The following is a 13967-nucleotide window of genomic DNA, read 5'->3' as shown; positions in this document are numbered from 1 at the left end:
AATAAATATAATATTGATAAATAAATATAATATTGATAAATAAATATAATATTGATAAATAAATATAATATTGATAAATAAATATAATATTGATAAATAAATATAATATTGATAAATAAATATAATATTGATAAATAAATATAATATTGATAAATAAATATAATATTGATAAATAAATATAATATTGATAAATAAATATAATATTGATAAATAAATATAATATTGATAAATAAATATAATATTGATAAATAAATATAATATTGATAAATAAAAAAATATTGATAACAATAAATATAATACTGATAACAATACATATATTAAAAGAATTTCACATTCTTGATATAATATAATAGTAAATATAATATTAAAAATAATAAACAAATATTAAAAATAGTAAATATAAAAAATGTTAATATAAAAATAAAAAATGTTAATTTGAAATAAAAAATGGTAATATAAAAATAATAAATGTTAATATAAAAATAAAAAATGTTACTATAAAAATAAAAAATGGTAATATAAAAATAAAAATGTTACTATAAAAATAAAAAATGGTAATATAAAAATAATACTAATTTATTTATTAATATAAATAAAAATAAAATAAATATTATAAATATAAACTAATAAATAACATTAATAAAAAAATAATAAATAATATTAATATAGAAATAATAAATAATATTAATATAGAAATAATAAATAATATTAATATCAAGAATGTATTTATTTATTCTCAGGGAGAATGAATATGTCGAGACGATCGACGGACACGTTGAGGCCCTAACACCCTCACGCTAAGGGGGGGGGGAGAAAAAGGAGGCGGTCTTATTTTTTGCGTCCTCGCAGCAGCGTTAATCGCGTCGGAAAACGTAATTTTTAAGAACCAATGAGATTGCAGTATTATTTGATTTTATTAAAGCGGGGAAGCATACCGGGGGGCACAACGGGTGGAATTAGAGAAACGCTAAAAATAATCTCAACATATTCATTCTCCCTGAAAATAAATAAATACATTCTTGTTAATATATAAATATTAAATATTAATATAGAAATATTAATTAAAATATTAAATAATATTAATATTGAAATATTAAATAAAATATTAAATAATATTAATATAGAAATAAAAAATAAAATATTAAATAATATTAATATAGAAATAATAAATGTTAATAAAAATAATAATTTATAAGATTGAAGATTTTTAAATTCGGTATATACGACCGTTAAATTTAGTAAAAGTGACGACAATGTAAATGATTTTATCGTTAACAAATTGCTCGCTAAAGTGAAGAATCGGAAAGACAAATTTAACGAGACTTAAAAGCGAACACTACTCCGTTAATTAGTTTATCCGAGAATAGTCCCGTCAGGTGGAGCAATAGTCGCGAAAAACAAAAAATAGGGGAGGGGACTTATTCCAGCTACCAGCAGCGTGCGGATAGTCCTACTGAGAGTGTCCAGAATTAATTAAACTTTAATGGAAGTACATCGGGCGGCGGTGGGCTCTCAAAAAGGCTGTAGTCCAAATCGAGAAAAGGGTCCAGGAAAGGGCCATCCGCCCGAGGAGGAAGGTACGCGTATAATTGGTCAAGTAAATAGCGTCGGATTGGGAAAATGAAAATTGCCACGTCTTGGAGGCAGTGATGGGCATCGCTCCTCTCATTGTGAGCGCTTTTGTTATTAGGAGTAAAATTGAGCGGCAAAATGTTTTTTTTAAAGAGCCCGAAAATGAGAGGAACGCCAAATTCAGCGCTCAAAAAAGAGCGAAATTGAGAGGGGCGCTTATTTTGCCGCTCAAAAACGAACGAAAAGAGAGGAGCGCTAATTTCACCGCTCAAAAAAAGTGAAAAGAGAGGAGCGCTAATTTAGCCCCTCAAAAAAGAACGAAAAGAGAGGAGCGCTAATTTCACCACTCAAAAAAAGTGAAAAGAGAGGAGCGTTTATTTCACCGCTCAAAAAAAGTGAAAAGAGAGGAGCGTTTATTTCACCGCTCAAAAAAGAACGAAAAAAGAGGAGCGCTTATTTAACCGCTCAAAAAAGAACGAAAAGAGAGGAGCGTTTATTTCATCGCTCAAAAAGAGTGAAAAGAGAGGAGCGCTTATTTCACCGCTCAAAAAAAGAACGAAAAGAGAGGAGCGTTTATTTAACCGCTCAAAAAAAGAACGAAAAGAGAGGAGCGCTTATTTCACCGCTCAAAAAAAGAGTGAAAAGAGAGGAGCGCTTATTTAACCGCTCATAAAAGAACGAAAAGAGAGGAGCGCTTATTTCACCGCTCAAAAAAGAGTGAAAAGAGAGGAGCGTTTATTTTACCGCTCAAAAAAAGAACGAAAAGAGAGGAGCGCTTATTTTACCGCTCAAAAAAAGAGTGAAAAGAGAGGAGCGTTTATTTTACCGCTCAAAAAAAGAGTGAAAAGAGAGGAGCGTTTATTTCACCGCTCAAAAAAAGAGTGAAAAGAGAGGAGCGCTTATTTCACCGCTCAAAAAAAGAACGAAAAGAGAGGAGCGCTTATTTCACCGCTCAAAAAAAGAGTGAAAAGAGAGGAGCGCTTATTTAACCGCTCATAAAAGAACGAAAAGAGAGGAGCGCTTATTTAACCGCTTAAAAAAAGAGCAAACAGAAAGGAGCGAGTGCGAGCGGTGAGTGAGCTGAGCGGCTCTTTGACGAAAATGCCCAACACTGCTTCGAAGTTGGCGATCTTGGCGACTTCTCGACCAACGAAATGAAGTCATTCTTCGGGGCGTACAAGTACACGTCGCGGAGTTTCGTAACGCGGAAGGAGACGGGACTGAGAACGGCCTGAGGAGGTTTTTTAAGAGGGTAGGACAGTATTTATTTCCCCCGTTGATCGGAGAAGGAATGCTCGAAACGGTCATCACTAATTATCTCTTCCTCCAGATTTAATCATTAGCCGAATCCCTGTCTCTTCATTTAAATCGGACCATTTTTCTTTGCACTTTCATCACTGCAGCCAAATTCTTGGAATGGAGCCACTACTGTGTCGCTGCTATTGGATGGATTCGTCCAAAATAAACAATTCGAGCAAAGCCGTTGTCTTAATTACGAGCTGGTTATCACAATGCTGTTTCAATTTTGTTGGTTTTTAATGACCAATTATTTCAGTGACGAAATGTCCGATTCCCAGCATACCAATTCCATTAAAGGTTTTCGAGTATGCTCTACAACTTGCTTATTGAAACTTTTCGTCTACCACATGGCGTTCAAAAACTAACACTTCTAAAACCGTGAATAATTTCACGATTTTTCAGAAATTTACAAATAACAACGATCTCCCCAGAGAGAGTACATACTGAAAATTTCACATTTCTAGAAGGTATAGTTTTTGAGAAAAATGTCTGGGCCTATCAACTGAAGACACCCTGTATTTTAAATATTAAATTTAAATTTGAAGAAATTTCCAATCATCTTGTACATTAACTTAACAAACCCAAAAGGAATTTTATCGAAAATCAATTTTTCGAGTTACCTGGTTTTGGAAATCAGGTAGCGAAACCCGAAAGAGTTAGATGGTACCTGTATCAATTGGAACTAAATTCAAATATGACAATAGTGGGTCCGGCGAATTGGACATAAATCTCACTAAAAATAAAAATTTCTTAATGCAACTTAAAACTTAGTTCAGAAATAATCAGTACTAACTAAAAATATAATATTCAACCAAGTCGGTTTTAATTTAAAAAATATGTACATTTAAATTCGAAAATCGCCCAAAATGACTAAAATGAGCAAATGTCCCACATGATATTTCCAATCGATTGACGTATCATGTGTCTTTGTACCTTTAATCGTGCGAACACCATCCACAGTACATGAAAATAATACACACAAATCCCCTAAGCTTGTGTGTCAAAAAAAAACTCTATACTAAAATATTAAAATCGCCCAAAGATATATAACCAAATTATTAAAACTGTAGCACTTACGAAGATAGATGTGTATCGAAAACAACTCTCTGATATTTGATGCACCGCCTGCAAAGGTATAAAAAATAAAAATGAACATAAAGTTTACTTCAAACAAAATATATTTCACATCAATAAGACTTATAAAAAAAATAGTCTAAAATAAGTGATTATATATTCAAAATCACCTACACTTTCAGGCAGATCCGCAACGTAAAAATATAACATAAATACTAAAAGGTAACATTTCCGCTCTCAAAAATCTCAAAACTCTCGAAACAAGAAAAACTCGAAATATTTTATCAACAAATTGTTTGGCCACAAAACAAAACAAACATAAAATGGCTGCAGTAAGCAAAAATACATAAAAAGAGGGATGGCCTACGAGTAAAACGGATAAAAAAAACCCAATAAATTTATCGGGACCAAGGGTAGATGGCGTATAAAGATGGCGCGAGTCTAAAAACATTTTTATTTCTTCAATAAATTTGGACGCACCGCTTTATATTGGCGTGAGTGCGACCGTTTCAACAACACGTTCCCAAAAACTGCGCCCCAAAATACAAAATAAAAATATTGATCTTGAGCCAGAGAACACAGATTTATTTAACAGATGGTCAGCGAAAGAATTTTGGAGCCACAACCGAGAAAGGGTTGGAAACTGGATTTAACCTTGGTGGTTCAAACCGGATTTAATGGAAAAAATACGGTTTTTTGGTGGTTAAATCGGGATTTTATGGGTAAAATATCGCTTTATTAGTGGTGAAACCGGATTTTATGGGAAAAATATAGGTTTTATCCTATTTACAACCCGATTTTATGGGAAAAATATCGTTTTTTTATGTGGTTAAACCTGGATTTTATGGGTAAAATATCGCTTTATTAGTGGTGAAACCGGATTTTATGGGAAAAATATAGGTTTTATCCTATTTACAACCCGATTTTATGGGGAAAATATCGTTTTTTTATGTGGTTAAATCTGGATTTTATGGGTAAAATATCGCTTTATTAGTGGTGAAACCGGATTTTATGGGAAAAATATAGGTTTTATCCTGTTTAAAACCCGATTGTATGGGGAAAATATCGTTTTTTTATGTGGTTAAATCTGGATTTTATGGGTAAAATATCGCTTTATTAGTGGTGAAACCGGATTTTATGGGAAAAATATAGGTTTTATCCTATTTACAACCCGATTTTATGGGGAAAATATCGTTTTTTTATGTGGTTAAATCTGGATTTTATGGGTAAAATATCGCTTTATTAGTGGTGAAACCGGATTTTATGGGAAAAATATAGGTTTTATCCTGTTTAAAACCCGATTGTATGGGGAAAATATCGTTTTTTTATGTGGTTAAATCTGGATTTTATGGGTAAAATATCGCTTTATTAGTGGTGAAACCGGATTTTATGGGAAAAATATAGGTTTTATCCTATTTACAACCCGATTTTATGGGGAAAATATCGTTTTTTTATGTGGTTAAATCTGGATTTTATGGGTAAAATATCGCTTTATTAGTGGTGAAACCGGATTTTATGGGAAAAATATAGGTTTTATCCTGTTTACAACCCGATTGTATGGGGAAAATATCGTTTTTTTTTGGTAGTTAAAACCGGATTTTATGGGAAAAATATCGCTTTATTGGTGGTGAAAAAGGATTTTATGGGAAAAATATAGGTTTTATCCTGTTTATAACTGGATTATCCGGGTTTTTTTTTACCTTTTTTGTGGTTAATATTGGATTTTATGGGAAAAATATTTTTTCTGGTTATGATTGGATTTTCTGAGATAATTATCGATTTTTCACTGCTTAAAACCAGATTTACCGGGAACTCTCCACCGGTTATTTTTTGCTTTTTTAATTATTGGTTAAATTTAATTAAAGTTTTTTCCTCATCTTCCTTTTTCTCAAATTCTTAGAATTAAACATTTTTAAAGAAGCTTAAAAACCATGGAAATTACATCTGAAAAATGTGATAATGCCATATCTCGCACTTCGCAACGCCACATTTTATTTGGTGGGTTTGGAACCTCACTGTTGCCTAGGCAACGGGTTCCAGATACGAGAGAACCTAGTGGCCAGAATTGTCGAACTAAATTTCCAGAATTTAATTTAAGAAAAATGCCGTGCACGGGCCTTTGAAATAACGTAGGCAACTATTAAATAGAAAATATTTTCCCGATTCAGTACATAATTTTATATTTTTTCCTTTTTATAAGTATCGATTTTTCTTTGGGCTTTTTTAATATGCGTTAAGCTTGCAAAAATAAGAAATTCAACGATTATTATAAATGGAATTTTGCAATTAGACCGAAACTCGAAATATCATTTTAATGCGGGGAAAATGGGAGTAAAAAATCATCCTTTTAAGCTTTTATAGAAAATTGTTCATTTGAGATGAAATTGTTTAATTGGTGTTAAATCTTCCCGTGTATTCATTTACCTTTACAGAAATTAATAGAGAATTAATGTGAATTTAATTACGTAATTAGTTTTTCTTGGCACTTATTTATCAAATAATTGCATTACACCCTAAGTGTATAAGATATCTCTTACGCCGGAAATTTGTATCTCTCTATACGGCTAATTTTTCAAAATACCTTTCGGAAAAAATACATTTACTAATTGCTCCGTATATCATTGGTTCCTGTCGTAATTTTTAATTTAATATTCTTAATCTAAATTTGAACAGATTCGAAAAACAACGTTTTAGAAAAAGATTAAAAATAATTTTTACTACCAGAAATATTTAAAGTAACTGCTAATGTTGTTTTTCATCTTTTCACTTAAATTTTGTAAGACACATTATTTACTTATGTTACTATTTATCCTTAAGTTGCGCTGACGCCTTACATGTATCATTTAAGGATTAATTATGAGGCTAAACTTTAAAGCCCCGACGAGACTATCTGCGTGCTTGCCTTTGAGAATAATAAGCAAGTCGAACAAGTCGTAATATTAGCTCCACATCGAAATAGAAATATATTTATTGACAAAATATATGGGCCCCTATTTGCCCAAAACTTAAATGGTTTCTGCGAATGCTTTTAATTTCCAATTTAAAAGTCGTAGAATAATTTCTTACTCAAAACCATCAACAAACAACTGAATCTAACATCTCTTTGTTCTGCCAATTTCTCGGAAACACTCACGCGAAGTAGGACAAGAATTAACCGCTACAACAACAGCTTATACTAGTACGATTCGGATAAAAAAATACTCGAAATATATTTCTATGTAAGACTAAAAATTGGTTTTCCGTCAAAGCCCGATTAGGGAAAGATGCCAAATATACCGGGTTGTAACCTCAGCCGTGGTCCAGCCTCGGTACTTCTATTAGTACACCGGAGTGCTGCGGGTCGAACACTTCTACAGGCGACGGTAGGCCAAAAATAGACCAATGGGAGAATTAGATGCCTCAGCCATGCTCCAGCCTCGGTACTTTTCCTAGTCTAAAAAAAGACCAATGGAAGAATTAGAAGCGCATCTTTCAAATGCTTTTTCGGGCGATTGGATAAAGATGCGCTTCTAATTCTCCCATTGGTCTATTTTTGGCCTACCGGCGCCTGTAGAAGTGTTCGACCCGCAGCACTGTGGTGTACTAGGAGAAGTACCGAGGCTGGACCACGGCTGAGGCTTCCACCCTGTATTTTATTTATAGTTAATTTATTTATGCAAATATTTCATCAAATATGGATAGGGTAAATATTATTTGATCCAATAATAAAAAAATGCTCAAATTGCTTATATCTAGCCCTCATTACTTCGAAAGTGCTCCAATTGTCCGATTTCAAAATAACGTTTTAGCGCGTGACATTGTGAGGTATAGCAGGCTTATTTACCCGCTTTTACACCCTAACATGGCGGCGTATTTTCACGCGCAAAATGAATTTTAAGATCCCCCAATTGCTTATATCCAGCTCTCATTACTTACGACAAAAATAAAGGGTTAAGTTTTAGTTTTTTCAATATTTCTAATTCATTTCTCAATAATTTATTAATAAAAAAAGTTGTTTTAACCATGGATTTTTTTGGTGGTTAAAACCGGGGTTTAAACCAGTCTGGCTGGTTCTTGCCAACCCAAACAGAGAAGTGAGGAAGAATCTTTATGACTACGCCCGGTGCCTACGTTATTATAAAGGCCTGTGCAAGAGTCTGATTTCATTTTTGATTTTGGAAGTTTTAGTATTTCCCGATAGAGGCGCTCTTCCTTTACATTAGAGTTTTGAATTTCCAAAGTTCCCGCGTATAATCATTGTCGAGTCGGTGCCTTATAAGGAGGAAGGCGGTTTTTCCGCGGCGGTGAAATGTTGGTCGAGAGTTTTAAGTAAGATATTTTCAAAATCTTTCATTACTAAAATAAATTAGATAATATTTTATTTTCTAATAAATTAATTAATTATAATCAATTTATTCGAAAATACTGTTATTTATAAAACTAGGTTATTTTAACTGATAAAATTTTTGCCAAGGCCTATTGTAACATACTATATTATTAATTTAATTTAATTTAAGGATTTACAATGAAAATTCCATTAATAAAATGGTATTAGACAGGACATTAGCAAAATGAGCCCGCCGAACGATTAAAACTTTCGGCGCGAATCTCGAAATATTTGAAAAGTACGCCACCTATTACTCTTTCGCGCGTAAGTCGCAAGCTCCTGTCACCCCCTAGCTGAGCAGCTTGCACAGGCCTTTATAATAACGTAGGCACCGCTACGCCTAACGGGATCGAAAACTTGGTCATTCGAAAGTCAGGTCTACAAAGTTCTCCAGGATAAATAAAAAAAGGCGAAAAAAATAGACGCTAAAAAGAAACCTTTTTAGGCGAGGACGGTTCGAAAGTGTCGGGAACTTTAAGGACATCAGTTCGGGCGGCGGCAAAGTCAATATACTCTAAGGACATTTCCCCCCGTTAAGAGATGGAGATGAGGCGACTGAAGAGTCGTCTTTGGAGAAGCCACTATTGATAAAACGAGCGATGTGGCCGCATTAAGAGGATGGCGTGTAAGGGAAGATATGTCTCCGCGTCCATTTTGTAGGGAAGAAAAGATGATGACGCGATGGCTTGGATCTCCTTCTCTCTCTCCTCGGCATGTCTTATCAGAGTCGCGAGCCTCTTCAGCGTCAATTGCCCCTGGGTATCATTAGATTAAGCGAGTCCTACCCTTCCGCCTCACTAGCGCCATCTAGGTTTTTTTTATGATCAACGCGGGATCGCGGTCCTCCAAGGCCCGGGGAACTTGTTAATTGACGGTAATAAGCAAAGACATAGATGATCTACCACTACAACCCTCCACCCGCCTTCTTCGGTACCCACTTCCGGGGATTGTGGGCGGGGCTATTATTAATCTTCCGGTCGTTCAACCCCCCTCTTCCCGGTTTCTACAATGATTTCGCGTTTACTCTTCCGTTATTAGCGCCGCCTCTAATTGGAAAAGGAAACGAATAAACATTTAAAAGTCTCTTCAATTCAGACACCGACGCTATCTGCTGCGAGTTTCTATTCAAACCGGAAATTAGCTATTGGGGACGCGTTTCCGGTCTCGATGCTACTTTTTTTTTTCGATGTTGCCTCTTTTTCTGTAAATTTTTCTACTTCCAATTCCAGTGATTTATATTTATTCGTGGTCATTGGAAGATACTAACAAGGAGACTACCCGTGGTTAGAGGTCGGCGTTTGAATAAGAAATTATACGATTGTTTATATTTATCCATAACCGAGAATTATTCAGAAATATTCGAAACAAAATGATTAATTTTGCATTTTAATCGTATAATTTATTCGTATAAAACAAATAATACTAATTTTAATGGTTATTTGAAATTTTTGCGGTTAAATTATTTGTTCCGCCGACCTCTACCCGTGGTGGTTATCACCGATTTTTTTGGGTTTACCAAATTTTCGTCCAACTTTATAAGGTTTATCCAATTTTCTGCAGTTTATTCAATTTCATCGAAATTTAATCACCTTTACCAAATTTAACTCATAATTATCCCAAAATTACTTTATTCATGTAATTTATTGAAATTTTCACAAAATTTATCCAAATTTTGTGAAAATTTTACCAAATCGAGCTTTTTTACCCAAATTAGGTAAAATTTATCATTTTGGATAATTTTTGAAAATTTTAATTTTTCAAATTTTTGAAGAATTTTCACAGGTTGTATAACCAATAAAATCCAATGCTTTTTTTTAAATGGAGATTTTTTCGTTTTGATAGGTCAAAAACATTTTCAGTTGCCATGGGAAAACTAAAGCCTATTGTAACTTTTCCCTTTGACAATTTTCATACTACCATAAGGTCTACCTAACCCCCGAGTTTGAACAAAATCGGTGTGTTACACCTCGGGTACTCTCCGTGAGATTTGAATGGGCAAAATATCCAAATTATAAGATTTTATAACGTAGGCTAAAAGAATAGGATGTTATGGGGAATTTTGCTAAAAGAATAGGATGTTATGGGGAATTTTGCTAAAAGAATAGGATGTTATGGGGGATTTTGCTAAAAGAATGGGATGTTATGGGGGATTTTGCTAAAAGAATAGGATGTTATGGGGGATTTTGCTAAAAGAATAGGATGTTATGGGGAATTTTGCTAAAAGAATAGGATGTTATGGGGGATTTTGCTAAAAGAATGGGATGTTATGGGGGATTTTGCTAAAAGAATAGGATGTTATGGGGGATTTTGCTAAAAGAATAGGATGTTATGGGGGATTTTGCTAAAAGAATAGGATGTTATGGGGAATTTTATTAAAATAATAGGATGTTGTGGGGGATTTTGCTAAAAGAATAGGATTTTATGGGGAATTTTGCTAAATTAATAGGATGTTATGAGGATTTTGGTAAAATAATAGGATGTTATGGGTTATTTTGCTAAAAGAATAGGATGTTATGGGTAATTTTGCTAAAAGAATAGGATGTTATAGGACCTTTTTAAAAATATAGGAATTATAGGACCTCTGGGAGCCCTGCAATTCCACAAAAGGTCGAAATAGTTGCTTTAAAACATACGGGTCATTTTTATAAAGCAAAATACTATCTTCCCGACACATTAAAATTATGGTAGTAAAATAAAATTTAATAAATCAACTGAAACTAATAATAATTGCACACCAAGAAAATAAAAATATGAAATATTAAGGCCGGAGTTTTCCGACGATTCCAAATCGATTTTATAAAGAAAACTAAACTGTAGAACTTTGGCATTCTTTTTCTGGCGCTCGGTATAAAGAGGGATTTTTCACCGTAATGGGAAATGCAAATTTGTCTAGAACAATTTTCATGGCGGCTCCCGAAAACCCCCGAAGGGAAAACGAGCAAGCAAAACCCCTGGAAAAATCTATCGAATAATAATAATAAAAAGGATATAAAATATCTCCAGAACCTGTAAATTAATTTTTTTTCCTTTTAAAACATTTTTGCGATCGCTAGCAAAAATTACGCATTATAAAAACGAACAAATTTGAACTCTTTTTTTTTAATTTTTTTCCCGACTTTTTTTAAAATGGTGTCGTTGCGTAACCTTACTTGTACCGTATATTGGAAGCGATTATCAAAAATTTGCTATAAAAAAGATTGGCTAAGAAGATAAATAAGAATTTATAGTCTTAAGAAGCGGCGGAGAAATTTCTCGAGTCATTAACTATCGATTTTCATTTCCAAAAACGTCCGCCAGGGCGCTTTAGGAACGGTAAATATCGTTGCCCCTTTCAGTTCGACCGTGCCGCCCGACACAGAAATTAAAAAGTACGGCGCGATTCGGAGAAAAAAGATTTTTAGTTTGGACTCAAATGTCAGTCGCGGGCTGTTCGCCAATAAGGAAATATGATAATTCGAACACGAACTAAATGGAACGCGATTGCTTTGTTCCTCAAAAACGAGAAGAAATTACGAATTTTATTCATGGAAATATTATAATAGAACGTAAAGAATTCGATTTGAACAACTTTCCACTTATTGGAAAAGAAGGATTAGTTTTGGGATTAAAAAAGTGGAATTTAATTTCGCTATAAGTCGCTAGAAGACCACTCACACAGTTATATATTGAATTGAATAAAAATTGAAAATTAAATGTCGTGATAAATAAATTATCGAAACAAGAATATTAGTTTTCTCCACTCAAGTTTGAAGTTTTCATAAATGTTTTAAATTATTACTTAACTTACAAAGGAGACTAGCCGATGTGTTTATCTCCGCAGTTTTCGAACAAAATTTCCGGAATAAAATTCCCTGACATTTCCAAATTTCAAAATTTTCCCTGACCATTTTTGTAGAATAAATGAATGGTTTGAGGAAAAATCTTGAAAAATATTATTATGTATTTTTAATACATCTTTCAAAAATTTATTTGACTGATTTTTTTAGGGTCATTTTCAAATTCCCTTACTTTTCTTGACTTTTCCCTGACCTTTTGGGGTCATTTTCAAATTCCCTTACTTTTTTGGACAATTTTCAAATTCCTTGACTTTTCCCTGACCTTTTGGGGTCATTTTAAATTTCTCTTACATTTTGGACCATTTTCAAATTACTTGACTTTTCCCTGACCTTTTGGAACTATTTTCAAATTCCCGACTTTTCCCTGACCTTTTGGAATCATTTTCAAATTCCCTGACTTTTCCAGGTCGTGTACGAACCCTGCTCCGATTTCGTTCAAACTCGGGTGGTAAGTAGACCCGAGTGAAACTTGAAAATCACTAAAATGATGGACAAGAATGGGCTTTCGTTTTGTCATGGCAACCGAAAATGTTTTCGACAGCTTAAAACCTAATTTTCTCTACGGAAATTAACATGGTAAAATCTGAAAAAAAAAACAGAATTCAGAACATGTGTAAATTGTGGTAAATACATGTCAATTTGGGTAAATATACTTAAATTGGGTAAATTGTGGTAAATACATGTCAATTTGGGTAAATATACTTAAATTGGGTAAATTGTGGTAAATTGTTGTAAATACATGTCAATTTGGGTAAAAATACTTAAATTCGGTAAATTGTGGTAAATACACAATTGGGTAAATTTGGGTAAATACACTTAAATGGGGTAAGTTTGGGTTAATACGCGAAAATTGAGTAAGTTTGGTTAAATACACGTAAATTGGGTAAGTTTGGGTAAATACACTTAAATGGGGTAAGTTTGGGTAAATACACGTAAATTGAGTAAGTTTTATTAAATACACGTGAATGGGGAAGTATTGGTAAATACACGTTAATTGGGTAAGTTTTGGTAAATACACGTAAATTGGGTTTTTTGGTTAAATACACTTAAATTGGATAAACTTGTTGAAATATGGGTTTTATTTAAATATTGGTAGAGAAAATCAGGTTTTAAGTTGCCAAAAATATTTTCGGTTGCCATGGCAAAACAAAAGTCCATTCTTGTCCACCTTTTTAAGGATTTTCAAGTTACACTAAACTTACCACCCGAGTCTCCTTTGTTTAGTTCAGTTAAGAGTCGAAAATAATTATTTTATACTATAGAAAACCTTTTGATCTTGAAACTGAAAACACATTTATTTATTAAACCAGGAATCAGCCGTTTTCTTAAGTAGAAATATAATACATTTTTTATTCATGGTTTTTGAGCATCATTAATAACTAATTGGAATTTCCTAAATACAGTTTTGTATAAATTGGAATATTTTAAACAAAAGTTTTAATAATATTTTTTAAAAGTTCAAACAAGAGTATTCATAAGTTAGCTTTTAAATTACATTTCCAAATGCATTCAACTGAATTTTTAATATAAAAAGTAAAAGAATATGAAAGTTCATCCGCTTTTAAATCGCAAAATATCGAGGTTTTAAATGGATATGATTTAAATCATCGATTTAAATCATTTAATATACTTTAATGTATCTATGAAAATGCACAAACGTAAGATCTCTAGCAATGTCAATTCAAAGTAAACTCAAATAAATTTAATTTTTAAATAATACTTATATTTTATTAAGATTAACTTAAATTTTAGTTTGCATTACTGCTGCACTCAAATTAATAATCAATTTGTCAAGAGAAACCGGCACCAAACCTTCAAAA

General features: G+C 32.8%; 1 protein-coding gene across 4 annotated transcripts in view; it reads right to left on the bottom strand.

Annotated features, from left to right (window-relative positions):
* Window positions 1-13967, bottom strand: part of LOC149945515 (protein YIPF6) — a 268416-nt gene that overhangs the window by 83334 nt on the left and 171115 nt on the right. For 2 of the 4 annotated variants that reach the window (XM_090174509.1, XM_090174511.1), the window contains exon 3: window positions 3949-3996. The exons of the other annotated variants lie outside the window; for them this stretch is intronic. The gene's annotated coding sequence lies outside the window, so the exon portion shown is untranslated. The remainder of the gene's footprint in view (window positions 1-3948; window positions 3997-13967) is intronic. 4 annotated transcript variants of the gene reach the window in all.

The sequence above is a fragment of the Leiobunum rupestre genome, chromosome 5 (genome assembly GCF_980474605.1).
Source record: "Leiobunum rupestre chromosome 5, qqLeiRupe1.1.hap1, whole genome shotgun sequence".
NCBI classification, from domain to species: Eukaryota; Metazoa; Arthropoda; class Arachnida; order Opiliones; family Sclerosomatidae; genus Leiobunum; species Leiobunum rupestre.
Note: the sequence above shows the minus strand (reverse complement) of the source record. Positions and strands in the feature narration are given on the sequence as shown.